Source organism: Physella acuta, unplaced genomic scaffold (assembly GCF_028476545.2).
Source record: "Physella acuta isolate Inbredline_101_S28 unplaced genomic scaffold, ASM2847654v3 ptg002276l, whole genome shotgun sequence".
Classification (NCBI taxonomy): domain Eukaryota; kingdom Metazoa; phylum Mollusca; class Gastropoda; family Physidae; genus Physella; species Physella acuta.
In genome coordinates this window covers 9,933-32,465 of record NW_026733775.1, presented here as the reverse complement: position 1 = coordinate 32,465, position 22,533 = coordinate 9,933, and the positions used below count along the sequence as shown (strand labels likewise).

The 22,533-nt window shown below is 38.9% G+C and overlaps 2 non-coding genes across 2 annotated transcripts; both read left to right on the top strand.

Annotated features, from left to right (window-relative positions):
• Positions 1-5,872: 5,872 nt before the first annotated feature.
• On the top strand, positions 5,873-5,991 carry LOC131932777 (5S ribosomal RNA). Its single transcript, XR_009384712.1, has one exon. It is a non-coding gene; the product is annotated as a 5S ribosomal RNA (ribosomal RNA).
• A 13,318-nt stretch (positions 5,992-19,309) lies between these two features.
• On the top strand, positions 19,310-19,428 carry LOC131932776 (5S ribosomal RNA). The gene has a single exon (XR_009384711.1). It is a non-coding gene; the product is annotated as a 5S ribosomal RNA (ribosomal RNA).
• Positions 19,429-22,533: the final 3,105 nt, after the last annotated feature.

The window sequence follows — 22,533 nt, the reverse complement described above, 5'->3', positions numbered from 1 at the left end:
CTGATTGGCCAGTAGCAGCCACACAACGTTGAGACAGCGTCGACATAGCAGATTATTTTTAGACACGGTATCCAGCCGAGCGATCTATTAATAGCAGACAGGGCCGATAACACAAAATATTCTTCGTTCAAATGAAATCCTTGGTTGTGCCGCTTGTCAATGGAATCCGGTGTGTTTGCTTCTGTCGTCTTCAATGAATTATGAATGTGTGTGTGAGTGATTAGAAAAGAACCCAACATAGACTGCCTGAAACAATTTAGATCTAGACCTAGTCTATAGACCTAGGTAGATATTCTGACCCGATTCGACCGCCCGATCGGCGGTATTTACACAGTGTGTAAATAAATGAGGGGGAAGGATTAATAAAAACATATTTGGTTTTAAAAAGAAGAAGATATAAAATAAAAAGGGTAGACTAGCGGTAGGTTAAAGAATAGAATTTTAAAATAACGACCACCCTTATTTGTTGTAGACAGGGGTTAAACGGAGCACATTTAAAGAAAAATAGATTCTATTTTCATTTGTATCTATGAACGAATACCCCTAAAATATGTCCAGTTACTACTATTAATATGACCGCCCCCTCCCTGTTCTGCTCGTGTAAACCAGTGTAAGTATTATACATCTATAATAATGATCTCATACTGCTAGTGATTGACATGTTGATACGTTATTAATAAAGTTTGAAACAAGTAGGGTAGGGTAGGGTAGGGTAGGAAAACTCGATTTTTGTTCATTGACACACAACGAAAGCTAATTGGGTAAACTTTGGTTGTCCTGAAAAGGACAGTAGTAGGCTAGGTGGACAGTGGGCAGCAGGGTGACACTGTTTAGCTCTTGCCACCGGGTGTCTTCTGTGACTTCTTGGGCAGAAGCACGGCCTGGATGTTGGGGAGGACACCACCCTGGGCGATGGTGACACCCGACAAAAGTTTGTTCAACTCTTCGTCGTTACGGATGGCCAGCTGGAGGTGACGAGGAATGATTCTTGTCTTCTTGTTGTCTCTGGCAGCGTTGCCGGCCAACTCGAGCACTTCAGCGGCCAAATACTCGAGGACGGCGGCTAGGTAGACTGGGGCACCAGCACCGACACGCTCAGCATAGTTTCCTTTCCTCAACAGACGATGAATACGTCCGACTGGGAATTGAAGGCCTGCCCTGGAGGAGCGAGACTTGGACTTTCCCTTGACTTTACCGCCTTTACCACGTCCGGACATTGTGAGTTGGTTAGGAGCGAGAAGAAATACAGCGACTAACAGCGATACGGCTGCAGGCGATGAATGAAGACTTAACGGCGAGATCGGCCCTTTTATACGAAACGGCGAGGAAATCCGTTCGTCACCAAGCGAGCGTTCTGATTGGCTGCGCAGCGGCTTGGCGTTCGTACTCGTACTCGTACTCTCCAAATTTCCTCGCCGTTTCATATAAAAGGGCGGCCGGCGGTCGGTTCGCCTCATTTCTGTTCAAGCCATTGAAAAGAAAACAACATGCCACCTAAAGTTTCTTCCAAGGGAGCCAAGAAGGCCGGTAAGGCTAAAGCCGTACGCACCGGTGACAAGAAAAAGAAGAGGAGGAGAAAGGAAAGCTACAGCATCTACATTTACAAAGTCTTGAAGCAGGTGCACCCTGACACTGGCATTTCCTCCAAGGCCATGTCCATCATGAACTCCTTCGTCAACGACATCTTTGAGCGCATTTCAGCTGAAGCCAGCCGTCTTGCCCACTACAACAAGCGCAGCACCATCACCTCCAGGGAGATCCAGACCGCTGTCCGTCTCCTCCTGCCCGGTGAGCTGGCCAAACACGCCGTCAGTGAAGGCACCAAGGCTGTCACCAAGTACACCACCAGCAAATAAACACAACAGCAAACAACCACCTGGCTTGCTTGTTGTGGCTCTACTACTCGGCCCTTTTCAGGGCCTCCACCCATTCCCAATTAGCTCGGTTTGGTTTACATTGAACGAGTTTTCCCTCCCTCCCTCATCCACCCACCCACTCTGTGTAGCTGCCATGTTACAGTTTTTTTTTTTTGTTTAGTCATTCTTTTCTTTAATAAGTAGAGATAGATATACATACATACATAGGCCTACATAGTAATATGCCTATCCCAACAACTGCACACACTATTCTCTTAACACATTTCATGCTAATTCTATCCTTTAAACTAGACATAAAAAGGCCACATACTTATTACTGGGTGGCTCCTTTTTTTTAAAAACACTATTTCATTCTGCATCTCACACAGGGCATCAGCACACCTCTATGCATATCATTTATTGTGTGTTGTTTGGCATAGATCCAAGGGATGAATGGGATTTAATAGTTTTAATTCAGATTATAAGGCTGGCTGTTGTAATAGGAATTATTAGCCAACACTTTGATTCTTATCACCAGTGCTAACTGCCATTTTCATTACAATACATCCATTCTGGTGGGTTGGTTTTTTTCTGTCTTCATTATATATGTTGAACATAACTGTGTGAGTGTGGCTTTTGGTGTTTTTATTATTTTTGTTTTTCTTTCATTAAAGCTACCATGTCAGATTGCTAAGGCATGCATCTGCCACCATTTGTTCACTGATATACTTTTTTCCTACTACCATCATATCATATGATTCTTTTGGTTTTGTCTTTTGCTAGGCCTGGCTTGAAAATGAGTTGGTTACACTTCTGCACAACATACATTCTCTTTAACAAGACAAAACAACAATTAAATACTCTGAACTTTTTTTTTTTATTATCATATATATACTTTTTTTTTTTTCAAAATACAGAAAATAAAAAATAACATGAGCTCAAGTACACAGCTTTCAAGAAGTTCATGGTTTTCTTTGCCAGCCTGCACAATGATTTCAGCACAGATTAAATTTAAACAATCAAAAGGAGGTTGATCTCTTACCGGCTGACGAGAAAGTTTGCGCAGAAGCATCATTTCTTAAGCCCCTGGTCAGTTGGAGTTGTAAAATGATGAGGTTTTCTTAACATTTGCCCTGGGGCATACATTTATGGTCCTGGTACTAGTTCTATACTGACAAGGATTCTTTCAAAGCAACTTGAGCCCAAAGGGAAGTATTTATATGCCTGCAACATAGCTGTGATTAATAAAGAATGAATTTCAATGCAAAAAATAATAATTTGAATCCCTGCAAGCTCCTTTCACATAAACCAGAGAGAAAAAAATGTATGCCAGTCTATAACATATACAATATAAATAAATTAGATTGAATATAAAGATTTTTTTTATTCCTCTCATTAGTTCAACCCTTCTCTTTTTATATAAACACCCAAGGCAGACGCTTGAGTAAATTAATATCCTTCCATATATTATAGAAGCATAAATAAATATGTGTAAAAAGTATTTCATATATGTATATATTTTTTTAAATATATATATATATATATATATATATATATATTTTTATATATATATTTATTTATAATGTAAAAATATTGAATATATATACATAGACGAATATTGTATATATGTCTATATATACGTATGTATATATATGCATGTTTTGTGTATATATATATATATATATTTACATGTGTGTCTAAATGTATATTCATTGAATATATATTTGAATGTATATTCAAATATATATATTTGAGTGTAGACGAAAGACGCTCAAGTAAAATAATATCCTTCAGAATATTATAATTATAAGTTTTTTTCTTCTACCCCAGCAAACAGAAGGATATATATATACACACATATATATAATTTATATTTACAAATATATATTATATAAGAATTAATATATATATTCATAATACATATATATATATATATATATATATATATATATATATATATATATATATATAAGTATATATATATATATATATATGTATAAATAAATAAGTTATATATATAGATATATTCATATATAATGTATTTATTATGTAAATATATGTATATATCAGTGTGCGTATATAAAGGTATGTATATATGTTCAAATATATTTATTTGTTTGTTCGGATACATATATATCTGTTGTGTGTATTAAATTGCGCTCTTCTGTCAGTTTTTTCATTTGACGACAGTCGGTTAAGGTACTGGCCCCAGCCTAAAGATATTAGTAGAGTCTTCATAATGTGATGCCATGGGCTAGCAAAAAATAAATGAAGAAAAATCACATAGCAGGACAAATTGACATTTTACATGCTTTCAAACTTAAACTGAAATCAGAAAATGATGTGAAATTCATCTTGTGTATATAGAAAAATAAGCATTGTGCCAAAATCCTAATCATTGGTATTAAAAATGACATCAGCTTAATTTAAAAACTGGAAATTGTTTTGCCCTGCCGGATGAGATACCGGTAGCAGACACAGGGTTCCAGGCTGATGAAAGAAAGCGGTATACTTAAAGACAAAAGAATACCCTGTGTTAAAGCGGAACCAGCTAAGATTAAAGCTTAAAGTAAAGGCCTGCCCTGTCGCAGAATGTTAAAGTGGCCGGTGAAAGATCCCCGCGCCAGGCTAAAAGCAAGCTGTACACTTATTACTTAACGAGGGCTTCTTCAGGTCTTGTCTGTAGGACAATTCAGTCACAATAACAGGCAGACCAGGCCAGCCCTGGATATAAGCTAATTCATTTTATGCGCTGCTTCGACAGTCAATGAATATGGAGCTGCGGTCAGACTTTCAAACAAACCGCCTGAGTATTTAAAATGGGAAACAATATTTATTAATATTATCACCAACTAGATCTAGATTATATAGGCTACAAGGAAACCCAGAACCAGACTGGAAAGAAGTAAATTTACTCCCACTAATGATGACTTATCACTAATACTAATAATTAAAAAAAATGTTTAAAAAAATTAATTGCTCAAACCTAATAATCATTACAATCAAGCATCAAGTCTGATAGCCAACATTGGACCTAAAATCTAGATCTATTAGTTTTTACTGAACTAAATCTTATGTTATTTACTAATAATTACTAATGCATTTAATTATTAATACCTAGGCTACTCATTCCTACAGAATCTAGAAATTCTAGATCTAGACTCTAGAGAAATACTGGCGTCCCAGGCCAACCTAACCTTTTAAGCAACATCCTTAATTAGCATTTAATTAACCATGGATCGCCTGCCTTTTTTTTTTCACCGTGAAATTATTATTGTAATTTTTGAAACAGTATTTTGAATAGATCTACCCTCCTGTTTATATTATTTTAGTTAAGCTAGAGCGTTAGATCTAGAATTCTAGATCGTCGCCTAGTTGCGTGTTTTAAAATGAAGCCAGAATATTAATAGACTGAAAATAAATGTGCCAGTTGTCGTGGGAAAAGGTTAAAAGAATAATTAATAAATGAAAAGCATTGAACTATTTCTCAAACATTAAATTAGTAGACTTGTAGGCGGCTAGATCTAGATCTATGTGATGAGTTGGATTAAAATTGAATGAATTCGTGCAGAATGTTTCGGAAGGAGTGAGTGAGCGGGAGACCCAAAAAAGTTAAAGTATCGCCTTTCCGATAGATCATTTCACATGAAAGCGATAGTTAAAGGACAGGTCGGATGCAGGGGGCACCTGGTTTTCTGATTTTAGTCAAGGAAAATGGGGAAAATGTATTTATTTTGTATTTTACAACGCGCGATGCTCGAAAATTAGTAGCTCAGGGAAGTCTACCGGTGGTTACCGCCTCAGGTTAAAAATAGCGACCAATGGCTGTAGAGGGAAAAAAAGGCACATAGTATTCGATATTAAAACAATGTTTCGCTTTTGTGGAGATTTAGGGCGTTTTTTATTATTGAAATAATATGAGGAAAGCAGTGAAATCATTATTGTAGCCAGAAAAGGACGAATAACTGCTGATTTCGTTTGAGTATATTTATAAGCCCCAATTTTCTCACACAGATGTCTACGGCCATACCACGTTGAAAATACCGGTTCTCGTCCGATCACCGCAGTCAAGCAACGTCGGGCGTGGTTAGTACTTAGATGGGTGACCGCTTGGGAACACCACGTGTTGTAGACTTTTTTTCATCTTTTGTCTTTTATTTTTTGCCCCACTGGACACCTATTCTTACCACCTGCACTCTTTCCTAAGTTCACCACATACCTGTGAACACTTTTGTAATATCGAAATATTTTTTGTTTGTTTCTTTTGTGCCTTCACGGTAGGCTACCTCGATCCTACCCACCCATGGAAACAAACCCCTTAAAAACCAACAAAGGAAAGATGACCACTCTGCCCAAATTAAATAAATAAACTAAGTAGGCTACAACCTAATAATTAGAAGTAACTCAGTAAGTTAAATAAGGGGTAGGTATGGAAAACATTCGTGTAGGGGTTACAACCACTCGAGCTAATTCGGAAACGTATGGGTGGCCCTAATAAGGGCCGGATGGGTAGAACAAATGGGTGGTCCTGGGTTGAGTTTAACCGCCGAAGCCGTACAGGGTGCGACCTTGACGTTTCAGAGCATAGACGACATCCATAGCAGTGACGGTCTTCCTCTTGGCGTGCTCAGTGTAGGTGACGGCATCACGGATGACATTTTCAAGGAACACCTTGAGGACACCTCTGGTTTCTTCGTAGATCAGACCAGAGATACGTTTGACACCACCTCTGCGAGCAAGACGACGGATGGCTGGCTTGGTGATACCTTGGATGTTATCACGCAACACCTTCCTGTGACGCTTGGCGCCTCCTTTGCCGAGTCCCTTACCACCTTTTTTTTTTTTTTTTTTTTTTTTTTTTCTTTTTTCTTATTTTTATTACGTCTCAGTGTTGTAGATTTTACTTTCAGCGAGCCCAGCCAATGAGTGGTGGCAGTAGCTGATTTTTACTACGTTCATCATGCGACATAAGAAGACTGATGCAGATTTACAATATAAACTATTCCTGAAACTTTCATTCTCAAAATTTTTTACATGTTATTTACAGAATAAAATATGTATTTTATAGGGAGGGGGGGGGGTTATTTCATGGGCCAAAAGCAATTTGCTGTTTCTGAAAATTAAAGTTATAATTGGGGCAATATTTGGCTATAATAAATAAAAGTGCTGAGTTATGGTAAACTTTATATTAACAAAATTTGGCTTCGAAGGTTGGTCTAGGCTTCCTAAAGGGGGGGGGGGGGTACAAATAGTTATATATGAAGTATACAGGAAAACATGATATGTTATGTACAATAGGTAGTTGCTATTTCTAAATAATAAAGTTGAAAAAGGGACAATATTTGTCTATGATAAATAAAAGTGATGAGTTGTAGTAAACTTTATATTAACAAACTTGGCTTCAAAGGTTTGTCTAGGCTTCCTAAAAGAGGGGAGAAGTACCTAAAGGAGGGGAGAAGTACACATAGTTATGTCTGAAGTATACAAAAAGCATGATATATTATGTACAATAGGTAGTCATTTGCATTCACACTTTCCATTTGTGCCTATTATCTGCAAACAGTCTTCATTTTTTTTTTTTTTAATTTTTTTTTAATTTTTTTTTTTTAATTTTTTTTTTTTTATTTTTTTTTTTTTTTTAAATCAAAATTTTAAAATAATTAAACTTCAAAACAAACTTATTAATTAATTTGAGTAGGTAATGTACAGAGATGATCGTTAAATCAAATATGTTGAACGTATTTGAATTACATAAAAGGACAAATTTTTAAGAGGGGAGCGGTGGTGGGTCAGTGAGGGGGGGGTGGGTGGTGGGTGGGGGTTGGTTGGGTAAGGCGACCTAGATAGCGTGATCGTTTTTGCTACGCTGAGTAAACAAAAATCGTTCACTGGGAAGTTTGGTTGGGGGTGGGGGAGGGGGTTGGTTGGCTGTGGCAGGCCAGGCGTTGGGAGCGTTGTTGCGTGAAATGAACGCTATGGTGTTACATTTATAGCGTCATGTTGCGTGACATGACTGCTACAAGGAGGAGATAAAATCTCCCAGTCTCACGATAAGAGTGTAAAACTAGTAACATCTTACTTAAACTTTCACAGTGAAACATTACCAGTGGGGTGGATTTCCATGTATGGCAAAGTAAAAGGGTAGTATAGTTACAAAGATTTCAAGTAACAGATTTTTACTCTTGCTAAGTGGTTGGGGTAAAAAGGGGTTGCAAAGATTATTTATAAGTAAAGTAACCAATAATTTATTCAAGGGTAGGTTTGAGTGAGGGGAGGGGGGAAGTTGGTTGGGTGTGGCGGGCCATGTACTGGGAGCGGTGTTGCGTGACCTAACGGCTGTGGTATCATATTTATAGTGTGTGTGTTTTCCCTGTCAAGTCGTCTGTTAAAAATCAAGTCCAAAGTCTGTCTGTTAAACTCTGTCTCGTTGTATTTTGCCCTATTTCTGCAGTTCCAAATTATTTGTCTGTATATTGCTACTGTTCTTATTTTTTTTTCCAGTATGGTCCGGTCTTGTTGTTTTGGTACTTTGTTAAGCGTTATTCCTATATCAACATTGAAGGTCTCGTTCTTATTTCTTATTTTGGTTTCTAACGTTTTCTTCATGGTCTGGATGGTTGGGCAGTCTAGGTAGATGTGTGTTTCTGTTTCTGGGGTGTCTTGTTTGCATAGATAGCATAGGGATTTTTGTTTGCGTGTCGCTAGTGGTGTGTTGGTCTTGTGTTGGTGTCCGTGTCTCAGTGGTGTTGTGTTGTAAATCAGTCTGTATGTTATTTCCCTTTCCTTAGGTGTTATTGTTTTGAAATGAAGGTTTTTAAAAGTGTCCGTCGTGTCTGTTAAAGCGAATGTCCTGCACCAGGATATTCTATTGTAAAGAGGGGTGGCAAGCTTCTGTACTACTTTCCTATAAATCTGTTGAGATTTCTTTTTTAAAAGGTTTTCGTTAGTTTTAAAGATTTGTATACATTCTGTATAGAAGTTGTTTAATTTTTGTCCTATGAAATGTGGGGAGTTGTTGTTAATTTTTATATGTTTATTTAGATTAATCCCTATGTAATAATGTGCTAATGGGTGGTGTTGTGGTTCGCTAATTATTCTGTTTACATGTGTTAGCCTAAATGTATTTATTTTAGTTTGTATGTCGTGTAGATTTATTCCCCCGTGTATTTTGCTTTGGACTAGTGTGTTGTGACTGATGTTGCCTATAGTGTGTTGGAAGATATATCTCCTAATGAGCTTGTTTATTTCCTTGATTGTTGATTTTGGGACTGTTTGGGCTGTGGCGGTGTATGTTATTTGGGGTATAATGTATCTGTTTGTGATTGCGGCTCTCGTAAAAATTGTTGTTGTGCTGTACTTGTAGAAGTCTATAGTTTTCTTAATTTTGTTTATAATTTCTTTCCATCTTTTGTTGTTTTCCAGCGAGGGATTGTTCTGGTGTGTTATGCCATATATGTGTAATTCGTTTTTAGCTGTCATGTTTAGTGGATATGTTTGTCTGTTTTTCCAACGTCCTAGTCCCATAATTTCTGTCTTGTCTAAGTTAATTTTTGTTCCACTAGCCTGTCCATAGTCAATGAATTTTTCTACCACTAATTTTATTGAGTTTTCCGTCTGCAAAGTAAAGGCGGTGTCGTCGGCGTATGCTAATATCTTTTTATTCGTCAGGTTCGGTATGTCTATTCCTTTAATGTCTGCGTCTCGTCTGATATTTTCTAATAAAGGTTCTAGGGTTAAAATGTATAATATGGGTGATAGGGGGCATCCTTGTCTAACTGATTTGTCTATACTAAACGGTCTGGTTATGTTACTGTTTATAAGGAGGTGGCTTTTTGCGTTTGTGTAAATTATTTTGATCCAAGTGTTGAAATAACTGCCTAAGTTATATGTCTTGAGTGCTTTGTGTAGGTATTTATGTGAGACTCTGTCAAATGCTTTTTCTTGGTCTAATGTTAAAATGCAGGCTTGCGTGTTTTTCTCGTGTGTGTATTGTATAATGTCCCTAATTAGATGGTTGTGGTTCTGTATGTTTCTGCCTGTGACGCTGCATTGTTGGTCTGTATGTATTAGTTTTGGTAGGTGTGGTTCTAATTTGGCTACGAGTGCTTTGGTTAGTATTTTGTAGTCTGTATTTAAGAGTGATATGGGTCTATAATTTTTGGTTAGTTTAGGGTCTGTTTTTGGTTTATGGATGAGTGTTATGTATGATGTATTGAAGTTTTCGTGGCATTGTTCTAGCATATATATTTCTTTGAATGTATCTAGTAGGAGGGGGCTTAAGTCTGCTATGAAAGTTTTGTAGAATTCACTTGTCAGGCCGTCGGGTCCGGGGGATTTATTGTCGTTAAGTTTTTGAATGGCTTTCCTGATGTCGTCTAAGTTAAAGGGCGTATCTATTATGTTTTTGTCGTTGTCGTCTAGTGGTTTGATGTAGCTTAGGTATTCGTCTTGTTTCTCGTTGTGTGTCGCTTCTCGTTTGTAAAGTCGTGCGTAATAGTCTATAAATAAGGATTGTATCTTTTCAGGGTCTGTCGTTTCTTGGTTGTTTTCGTCCACAATTTGTTTGATTTGTTTGGATCTTTGTATGCTTTGTTCTAGTATGAGTGTGTGGTGTGTAGGGTTTTCTGATCCTATCCTGTCTATTTTGCTTCTTATTTGTGCTCCTCTGTATTTATATTCTTGTATTTCTGTCAATTGGTTTTCTAATGTGTCGATGTCTTCCCTACTGCCATTTGTTTTCTTAAGTGTTTTTAGTTGGTCTTCTATTCTTTTTTCCCTATCTTGTCTGATTATGTTGATGCTTTTGGCTATTTGTATAGTTGTTTGTTTGATATCTGCTTTGAAGTCTTCCCAATGTTGTATTTTATCTATCCTAGGCGCTGATTGTATGTAAAATTGGATAGTGTCTTTAATTCTAGATCTGTATCTTTCGTCCGAGAGTAATGAGTTATTTAGTTTCCACGGTGTGTTTCTTTTGAGTTTTGGTTCGAAGTTGTTTAGTGTTGTTATTACTGCACTGTGGTCGCTAAATTTTAGGGTGTGTGTAAGGTGTTCCACTCTGTTTATTTTCATGTCCTGTGGGGCATATATCCTGTCTAGCCTAGCTAGGTTACCTTGTGATTTGTTACCGCGGGTGAATTGTAGTGAGTGGGGGTATAATGTTCTGAACGTGTCCACTAGGTTGAAGTGTGTTGTAATGTTTTGGATCAGTTTTACCTGAGGCCTGTCTCGTTCTATACGACTATTTTTCTTTTCCGTCGTTCCAGATATGTCTATCGTTCTTTCAACACAATTAAAGTCCCCTAATAGTATGATTTTATGTTGTTTATACCTTGTTGTCAGCAGTTTATTTAGGTCATTATAATAATTTGTGTTTCGTTTTTCCGTCTGTCCGTGTACGTTAACTATTACTAGTGTCCCTGTTTGTCCTTGTACAGTCGCTATTAACAGTTTTCCGTTTATGTCGTTATACGTGTCTTTTACTTTGTAATGGTTGGAGGTGTTGAATATGGATGTGCCGCTACCTGTTGTAAGCTTACTTAGGCTGTGATATGCTTGAGTGAGTCCTAGGCTACGTGTGAATCTGTCCGCTGTGTGTTTATCCTTGAAGTTAGTTTCTTGTATTGCTATAAAGTCTGGTGTGTAAGTGTGTATTAATTGCCTTAGGTACTTATCTTTATGTCTGATGCCTTGGATGTTGAGGGTGATGATTGTGAGGCTATCTATGTTGTCTCCCATACATGGCCTGCCTTGGTCGATTTGGGGCTTGGGGGGCTGATGAATTCCCCTGGTGGTCTCTTGTTTGTCCTGTCCGGTTTGTTGGCTAAGACGCCAGCATATGTAGTGGTTGGGCTAGCTATTTGCTCAATCGTGTCTGTTCGTTCTGCTTTGTTAATTCTGCTGTTGTTCTTGGCTCGTTGATGTCTGTATGCTGTCTTCTTTTTCCTATTTACAGTGTGCCATTCATTCTGTTGTTCCTCCTTACCACCTTTGCCTCGGCCAGACATATTGAATTTTTCTTCTTTGTTGATGAAGGAGTGTTCGAAAAACGCCGTCTGCAGAGAAACTCGCTCCTTATATACGGTCCTGGGCTCGAGTTCGTTCAATATGGCGGACACCGCCCAACCAAAAGCGGTCGGCGAATGAGCCAGCCAATGAAAAAGCAGCTTGCCGTGTCGACTGGAATGTTGCTGGCTTGTCGGCTAACGGTGTCGTTTTCAAAGTCATTTTTTCACCTATTCTGCTATGCGACCCTTGGATAAAAAATAAAGAGTTTCATTGCCCACACGTGTAGGCATAGAAAAGATCCACGTTTGTCATGTTAAAATATGATATTAGACGTTATTTTCACCGTTTTGTGCGAATAAAACTGAAATATTTCCCTACACCTAATTATGCGAGTACGAGCGAGCTCATTATGCGAGTACGAGAGAATCTCGAACGCTGATTGGTCGAGTACGAACGAAATAATATTCTCGTACTCCGCTCCGTACTCGCAGTGGTTTGTTTACATCGTGAAACGAATAGGTTAGTTAGGCTTCTAATAATTAAATAATCTATGGCGTGTAGTCGTTAAGAATAATTTCTGCTCTCCGATTAAGATCTAGATATCTAGCTCTAACCCTAAAGGGTTTTTCTTTTTTTTTTTTTATATATATATTTTAAAAAGCAATGGATAGGGTGGTGGGTGGGTGAAAGAAAAATATAAAATTTATTCTCTCCTTTCTTCACATTTGAGATAAATAAAACAATATCAACAGCATGCATACACGAATTCAAATAGCAATGTGATGTGTGAGTTGAATTAAAGAGATAAATGAATAGAACCTATCTCCCGCATCCCCCAGAATAATACTAATAGATGTAGTAGTAGTAGTAGTAGTAGAGTGGCAGACATGGGCAGGGGGTGTAGTGGGTGGGTGGGTGGAAACTCGTGAGGTGGGGGACCTTCACTGCTAATCTGAACGTTGTCAGGTGGTCCTAAAAAGGACCTTGGTTGAGGACAGGGGGTGGTGGTTTGGGCTTAAAAGAAACCTCTTAAGCACGCTCACCACGGATACGTCTGGCTAGCTGGATGTCCTTGGGCATGATGGTGACACGCTTGGCGTGGATGGCGCACAGGTTGGTGTCTTCAAACAGACCGACGAGGTAAGCCTCGCTAGCCTCCTGCAGGGCCATGACAGCGGAGCTCTGGAAGCGAAGGTCAGTCTTGAAGTCCTGGGCGATTTCTCTGACCAGGCGCTGGAATGGCAGCTTGCGAATGAGCAGCTCAGTGCTCTTCTGGTAACGACGGATTTCTCTCAGGGCGACGGTTCCAGGCCTGTAACGATGGGGCTTCTTAACACCGCCGGTGGCTGGTGCTGACTTTCTGGCGGCTTTGGTGGCCAGCTGTTTACGTGGGGCTTTGCCTCCAGTAGATTTTCGGGCGGTTTGTTTGGTACGAGCCATCTTTTTTTTTTTGAATGATCTTAACTGACTGTTAAGGAAATGCGGCAGCTCAGCGCTGCTGGCCCTTTTATAACCGTCCGCCAAACCCTTAGCGCAACGAAGCTCTCCCATTGGACGAGTACGAGTTTAACGACGCTGATTGGCCAGTAGCAGCCACACAACGTTGAGACAGCGTCGACATAGCAGATTATTTTTAGACACGGTATCCAGCCGAGCGATCTATTAATAGCAGACAGGGCCGATAACACAAAATATTCTTCGTTCAAATGAAATCCTTGGTTGTGCCGCTTGTCAATGGAATCCGGTGTGTTTGCTTCTGTCGTCTTCAATGAATTATGAATGTGTGTGTGAGTGATTAGAAAAGAACCCAACATAGACTGCCTGAAACAATTTAGATCTAGACCTAGTCTATAGACCTAGGTAGATATTCTGACCCGATTCGACCGCCCGATCGGCGGTATTTACACAGTGTGTAAATAAATGAGGGGGAAGGATTAATAAAAACATATTTGGTTTTAAAAAGAAGAAGATATAAAATAAAAAGGGTAGACTAGCGGTAGGTTAAAGAATAGAATTTTAAAATAACGACCACCCTTATTTGTTGTAGACAGGGGTTAAACGGAGCACATTTAAAGAAAAATAGATTCTATTTTCATTTGTATCTATGAACGAATACCCCTAAAATATGTCCAGTTACTACTATTAATATGACCGCCCCCTCCCTGTTCTGCTCGTGTAAACCAGTGTAAGTATTATACATCTATAATAATGATCTCATACTGCTAGTGATTGACATGTTGATACGTTATTAATAAAGTTTGAAACAAGTAGGGTAGGGTAGGGTAGGGTAGGAAAACTCGATTTTTGTTCATTGACACACAACGAAAGCTAATTGGGTAAACTTTGGTTGTCCTGAAAAGGACAGTAGTAGGCTAGGTGGACAGTGGGCAGCAGGGTGACACTGTTTAGCTCTTGCCACCGGGTGTCTTCTGTGACTTCTTGGGCAGAAGCACGGCCTGGATGTTGGGGAGGACACCACCCTGGGCGATGGTGACACCCGACAAAAGTTTGTTCAACTCTTCGTCGTTACGGATGGCCAGCTGGAGGTGACGAGGAATGATTCTTGTCTTCTTGTTGTCTCTGGCAGCGTTGCCGGCCAACTCGAGCACTTCAGCGGCCAAATACTCGAGGACGGCGGCTAGGTAGACTGGGGCACCAGCACCGACACGCTCAGCATAGTTTCCTTTCCTCAACAGACGATGAATACGTCCGACTGGGAATTGAAGGCCTGCCCTGGAGGAGCGAGACTTGGACTTTCCCTTGACTTTACCGCCTTTACCACGTCCGGACATTGTGAGTTGGTTAGGAGCGAGAAGAAATACAGCGACTAACAGCGATACGGCTGCAGGCGATGAATGAAGACTTAACGGCGAGATCGGCCCTTTTATACGAAACGGCGAGGAAATCCGTTCGTCACCAAGCGAGCGTTCTGATTGGCTGCGCAGCGGCTTGGCGTTCGTACTCGTACTCGTACTCTCCAAATTTCCTCGCCGTTTCATATAAAAGGGCGGCCGGCGGTCGGTTCGCCTCATTTCTGTTCAAGCCATTGAAAAGAAAACAACATGCCACCTAAAGTTTCTTCCAAGGGAGCCAAGAAGGCCGGTAAGGCTAAAGCCGTACGCACCGGTGACAAGAAAAAGAAGAGGAGGAGAAAGGAAAGCTACAGCATCTACATTTACAAAGTCTTGAAGCAGGTGCACCCTGACACTGGCATTTCCTCCAAGGCCATGTCCATCATGAACTCCTTCGTCAACGACATCTTTGAGCGCATTTCAGCTGAAGCCAGCCGTCTTGCCCACTACAACAAGCGCAGCACCATCACCTCCAGGGAGATCCAGACCGCTGTCCGTCTCCTCCTGCCCGGTGAGCTGGCCAAACACGCCGTCAGTGAAGGCACCAAGGCTGTCACCAAGTACACCACCAGCAAATAAACACAACAGCAAACAACCACCTGGCTTGCTTGTTGTGGCTCTACTACTCGGCCCTTTTCAGGGCCTCCACCCATTCCCAATTAGCTCGGTTTGGTTTACATTGAACGAGTTTTCCCTCCCTCCCTCATCCACCCACCCACTCTGTGTAGCTGCCATGTTACAGTTTTTTTTTTTTGTTTAGTCATTCTTTTCTTTAATAAGTAGAGATAGATATACATACATACATAGGCCTACATAGTAATATGCCTATCCCAACAACTGCACACACTATTCTCTTAACACATTTCATGCTAATTCTATCCTTTAAACTAGACATAAAAAGGCCACATACTTATTACTGGGTGGCTCCTTTTTTTTAAAAACACTATTTCATTCTGCATCTCACACAGGGCATCAGCACACCTCTATGCATATCATTTATTGTGTGTTGTTTGGCATAGATCCAAGGGATGAATGGGATTTAATAGTTTTAATTCAGATTATAAGGCTGGCTGTTGTAATAGGAATTATTAGCCAACACTTTGATTCTTATCACCAGTGCTAACTGCCATTTTCATTACAATACATCCATTCTGGTGGGTTGGTTTTTTTCTGTCTTCATTATATATGTTGAACATAACTGTGTGAGTGTGGCTTTTGGTGTTTTTATTATTTTTGTTTTTCTTTCATTAAAGCTACCATGTCAGATTGCTAAGGCATGCATCTGCCACCATTTGTTCACTGATATACTTTTTTCCTACTACCATCATATCATATGATTCTTTTGGTTTTGTCTTTTGCTAGGCCTGGCTTGAAAATGAGTTGGTTACACTTCTGCACAACATACATTCTCTTTAACAAGACAAAACAACAATTAAATACTCTGAACTTTTTTTTTTTATTATCATATATATACTTTTTTTTTTTTCAAAATACAGAAAATAAAAAATAACATGAGCTCAAGTACACAGCTTTCAAGAAGTTCATGGTTTTCTTTGCCAGCCTGCACAATGATTTCAGCACAGATTAAATTTAAACAATCAAAAGGAGGTTGATCTCTTACCGGCTGACGAGAAAGTTTGCGCAGAAGCATCATTTCTTAAGCCCCTGGTCAGTTGGAGTTGTAAAATGATGAGGTTTTCTTAACATTTGCCCTGGGGCATACATTTATGGTCCTGGTACTAGTTCTATACTGACAAGGATTCTTTCAAAGCAACTTGAGCCCAAAGGGAAGTATTTATATGCCTGCAACATAGCTGTGATTAATAAAGAATGAATTTCAATGCAAAAAATAATAATTTGAATCCCTGCAAGCTCCTTTCACATAAACCAGAGAGAAAAAAATGTATGCCAGTCTATAACATATACAATATAAATAAATTAGATTGAATATAAAGATTTTTTTTATTCCTCTCATTAGTTCAACCCTTCTCTTTTTATATAAACACCCAAGGCAGACGCTTGAGTAAATTAATATCCTTCCATATATTATAGAAGCATAAATAAATATGTGTAAAAAGTATTTCATATATGTATATATTTTTTTAAATATATATATATATATATATATATATATATATTTTTATATATATATTTATTTATAATGTAAAAATATTGAATATATATACATAGACGAATATTGTATATATGTCTATATATACGTATGTATATATATGCATGTTTTGTGTATATATATATATATATATTTACATGTGTGTCTAAATGTATATTCATTGAATATATATTTGAATGTATATTCAAATATATATATTTGAGTGTAGACGAAAGACGCTCAAGTAAAATAATATCCTTCAGAATATTATAATTATAAGTTTTTTTCTTCTACCCCAGCAAACAGAAGGATATATATATACACACATATATATAATTTATATTTACAAATATATATTATATAAGAATTAATATATATATTCATAATACATATATATATATATATATATATATATATATATATATATATATATATATAAGTATATATATATATATATATATGTATAAATAAATAAGTTATATATATAGATATATTCATATATAATGTATTTATTATGTAAATATATGTATATATCAGTGTGCGTATATAAAGGTATGTATATATGTTCAAATATATTTATTTGTTTGTTCGGATACATATATATCTGTTGTGTGTATTAAATTGCGCTCTTCTGTCAGTTTTTTCATTTGACGACAGTCGGTTAAGGTACTGGCCCCAGCCTAAAGATATTAGTAGAGTCTTCATAATGTGATGCCATGGGCTAGCAAAAAATAAATGAAGAAAAATCACATAGCAGGACAAATTGACATTTTACATGCTTTCAAACTTAAACTGAAATCAGAAAATGATGTGAAATTCATCTTGTGTATATAGAAAAATAAGCATTGTGCCAAAATCCTAATCATTGGTATTAAAAATGACATCAGCTTAATTTAAAAACTGGAAATTGTTTTGCCCTGCCGGATGAGATACCGGTAGCAGACACAGGGTTCCAGGCTGATGAAAGAAAGCGGTATACTTAAAGACAAAAGAATACCCTGTGTTAAAGCGGAACCAGCTAAGATTAAAGCTTAAAGTAAAGGCCTGCCCTGTCGCAGAATGTTAAAGTGGCCGGTGAAAGATCCCCGCGCCAGGCTAAAAGCAAGCTGTACACTTATTACTTAACGAGGGCTTCTTCAGGTCTTGTCTGTAGGACAATTCAGTCACAATAACAGGCAGACCAGGCCAGCCCTGGATATAAGCTAATTCATTTTATGCGCTGCTTCGACAGTCAATGAATATGGAGCTGCGGTCAGACTTTCAAACAAACCGCCTGAGTATTTAAAATGGGAAACAATATTTATTAATATTATCACCAACTAGATCTAGATTATATAGGCTACAAGGAAACCCAGAACCAGACTGGAAAGAAGTAAATTTACTCCCACTAATGATGACTTATCACTAATACTAATAATTAAAAAAAATGTTTAAAAAAATTAATTGCTCAAACCTAATAATCATTACAATCAAGCATCAAGTCTGATAGCCAACATTGGACCTAAAATCTAGATCTATTAGTTTTTACTGAACTAAATCTTATGTTATTTACTAATAATTACTAATGCATTTAATTATTAATACCTAGGCTACTCATTCCTACAGAATCTAGAAATTCTAGATCTAGACTCTAGAGAAATACTGGCGTCCCAGGCCAACCTAACCTTTTAAGCAACATCCTTAATTAGCATTTAATTAACCATGGATCGCCTGCCTTTTTTTTTTCACCGTGAAATTATTATTGTAATTTTTGAAACAGTATTTTGAATAGATCTACCCTCCTGTTTATATTATTTTAGTTAAGCTAGAGCGTTAGATCTAGAATTCTAGATCGTCGCCTAGTTGCGTGTTTTAAAATGAAGCCAGAATATTAATAGACTGAAAATAAATGTGCCAGTTGTCGTGGGAAAAGGTTAAAAGAATAATTAATAAATGAAAAGCATTGAACTATTTCTCAAACATTAAATTAGTAGACTTGTAGGCGGCTAGATCTAGATCTATGTGATGAGTTGGATTAAAATTGAATGAATTCGTGCAGAATGTTTCGGAAGGAGTGAGTGAGCGGGAGACCCAAAAAAGTTAAAGTATCGCCTTTCCGATAGATCATTTCACATGAAAGCGATAGTTAAAGGACAGGTCGGATGCAGGGGGCACCTGGTTTTCTGATTTTAGTCAAGGAAAATGGGGAAAATGTATTTATTTTGTATTTTACAACGCGCGATGCTCGAAAATTAGTAGCTCAGGGAAGTCTACCGGTGGTTACCGCCTCAGGTTAAAAATAGCGACCAATGGCTGTAGAGGGAAAAAAAGGCACATAGTATTCGATATTAAAACAATGTTTCGCTTTTGTGGAGATTTAGGGCGTTTTTTATTATTGAAATAATATGAGGAAAGCAGTGAAATCATTATTGTAGCCAGAAAAGGACGAATAACTGCTGATTTCGTTTGAGTATATTTATAAGCCCCAATTTTCTCACACAGATGTCTACGGCCATACCACGTTGAAAATACCGGTTCTCGTCCGATCACCGCAGTCAAGCAACGTCGGGCGTGGTTAGTACTTAGATGGGTGACCGCTTGGGAACACCACGTGTTGTAGACTTTTTTTCATCTTTTGTCTTTTATTTTTTGCCCCACTGGACACCTATTCTTACCACCTGCACTCTTTCCTAAGTTCACCACATACCTGTGAACACTTTTGTAATATCGAAATATTTTTTGTTTGTTTCTTTTGTGCCTTCACGGTAGGCTACCTCGATCCTACCCACCCATGGAAACAAACCCCTTAAAAACCAACAAAGGAAAGATGACCACTCTGCCCAAATTAAATAAATAAACTAAGTAGGCTACAACCTAATAATTAGAAGTAACTCAGTAAGTTAAATAAGGGGTAGGTATGGAAAACATTCGTGTAGGGGTTACAACCACTCGAGCTAATTCGGAAACGTATGGGTGGCCCTAATAAGGGCCGGATGGGTAGAACAAATGGGTGGTCCTGGGTTGAGTTTAACCGCCGAAGCCGTACAGGGTGCGACCTTGACGTTTCAGAGCATAGACGACATCCATAGCAGTGACGGTCTTCCTCTTGGCGTGCTCAGTGTAGGTGACGGCATCACGGATGACATTTTCAAGGAACACCTTGAGGACACCTCTGGTTTCTTCGTAGATCAGACCAGAGATACGTTTGACACCACCTCTGCGAGCAAGACGACGGATGGCTGGCTTGGTGATACCTTGGATGTTATCACGCAACACCTTCCTGTGACGCTTGGCGCCTCCTTTGCCGAGTCCCTTACCACCTTTGCCTCGGCCAGACATATTGAATTTTTCTTCTTTGTTGATGAAGGAGTGTTCGAAAAACGCCGTCTGCAGAGAAACTCGCTCCTTATATACGGTCCTGGGCTCGAGTTCGTTCAATATGGCGGACACCGCCCAACCAAAAGCGGTCGGCGAATGAGCCAGCCAATGAAAAAGCAGCTTGCCGTGTCGACTGGAATGTTGCTGGCTTGTCGGCTAACGGTGTCGTTTTCAAAGTCATTTTTTCACCTATTCTGCTATGCGACCCTTGGATAAAAAATAAAGAGTTTCATTGCCCACACGTGTAGGCATAGAAAAGATCCACGTTTGTCATGTTAAAATATGATATTAGACGTTATTTTCACCGTTTTGTGCGAATAAAACTGAAATATTTCCCTACACCTAATTATGCGAGTACGAGCGAGCTCATTATGCGAGTACGAGAGAATCTCGAACGCTGATTGGTCGAGTACGAACGAAATAATATTCTCGTACTCCGCTCCGTACTCGCAGTGGTTTGTTTACATCGTGAAACGAATAGGTTAGTTAGGCTTCTAATAATTAAATAATCTATGGCGTGTAGTCGTTAAGAATAATTTCTGCTCTCCGATTAAGATCTAGATATCTAGCTCTAACCCTAAAGGGTTTTTCTTTTTTTTTTTTTATATATATATTTTAAAAAGCAATGGATAGGGTGGTGGGTGGGTGAAAGAAAAATATAAAATTTATTCTCTCCTTTCTTCACATTTGAGATAAATAAAACAATATCAACAGCATGCATACACGAATTCAAATAGCAATGTGATGTGTGAGTTGAATTAAAGAGATAAATGAATAGAACCTATCTCCCGCATCCCCCAGAATAATACTAATAGATGTAGTAGTAGTAGTAGTAGTAGAGTGGCAGACATGGGCAGGGGGTGTAGTGGGTGGGTGGGTGGAAACTCGTGAGGTGGGGGACCTTCACTGCTAATCTGAACGTTGTCAGGTGGTCCTAAAAAGGACCTTGGTTGAGGACAGGGGGTGGTGGTTTGGGCTTAAAAGAAACCTCTTAAGCACGCTCACCACGGATACGTCTGGCTAGCTGGATGTCCTTGGGCATGATGGTGACACGCTTGGCGTGGATGGCGCACAGGTTGGTGTCTTCAAACAGACCGACGAGGTAAGCCTCGCTAGCCTCCTGCAGGGCCATGACAGCGGAGCTCTGGAAGCGAAGGTCAGTCTTGAAGTCCTGGGCGATTTCTCTGACCAGGCGCTGGAATGGCAGCTTGCGAATGAGCAGCTCAGTGCTCTTCTGGTAACGACGGATTTCTCTCAGGGCGACGGTTCCAGGCCTGTAACGATGGGGCTTCTTAACACCGCCGGTGGCTGGTGCTGACTTTCTGGCGGCTTTGGTGGCCAGCTGTTTACGTGGGGCTTTGCCTCCAGTAGATTTTCGGGCGGTTTGTTTGGTACGAGCCATCTTTTTTTTTTTGAATGATCTTAACTGACTGTTAAGGAAATGCGGCAGCTCAGCGCTGCTGGCCCTTTTATAACCGTCCGCCAAACCCTTAGCGCAACGAAGCTCTCCCATTGGACGAGTACGAGTTTAACGACGCTGATTGGCCAGTAGCAGCCACACAACGTTGAGACAGCGTCGACATAGCAGATTATTTTTAGACACGGTATCCAGCCGAGCGATCTATTAATAGCAGACAGGGCCGATAACACAAAATATTCTTCGTTCAAATGAAATCCTTGGTTGTGCCGCTTGTCAATGGAATCCGGTGTGTTTGCTTCTGTCGTCTTCAATGAATTATGAATGTGTGTGTGAGTGATTAGAAAAGAACCCAACATAGACTGCCTGAAACAATTTAGATCTAGACCTAGTCTATAGACCTAGGTAGATATTCTGACCCGATTCGACCGCCCGATCGGCGGTATTTACACAGTGTGTAAATAAATGAGGGGGAAGGATTAATAAAAACATATTTGGTTTTAAAAAGAAGAAGATATAAAATAAAAAGGGTAGACTAGCGGTAGGTTAAAGAATAGAATTTTAAAATAACGACCACCCTTATTTGTTGTAGACAGGGGTTAAACGGAGCACATTTAAAGAAAAATAGATTCTATTTTCATTTGTATCTATGAACGAATACCCCTAAAATATGTCCAGTTACTACTATTAATATGACCGCCCCCTCCCTGTTCTGCTCGTGTAAACCAGTGTAAGTATTATACATCTATAATAATGATCTCATACTGCTAGTGATTGACATGTTGATACGTTATTAATAAAGTTTGAAACAAGTAGGGTAGGGTAGGGTAGGGTAGGAAAACTCGATTTTTGTTCATTGACACACAACGAAAGCTAATTGGGTAAACTTTGGTTGTCCTGAAAAGGACAGTAGTAGGCTAGGTGGACAGTGGG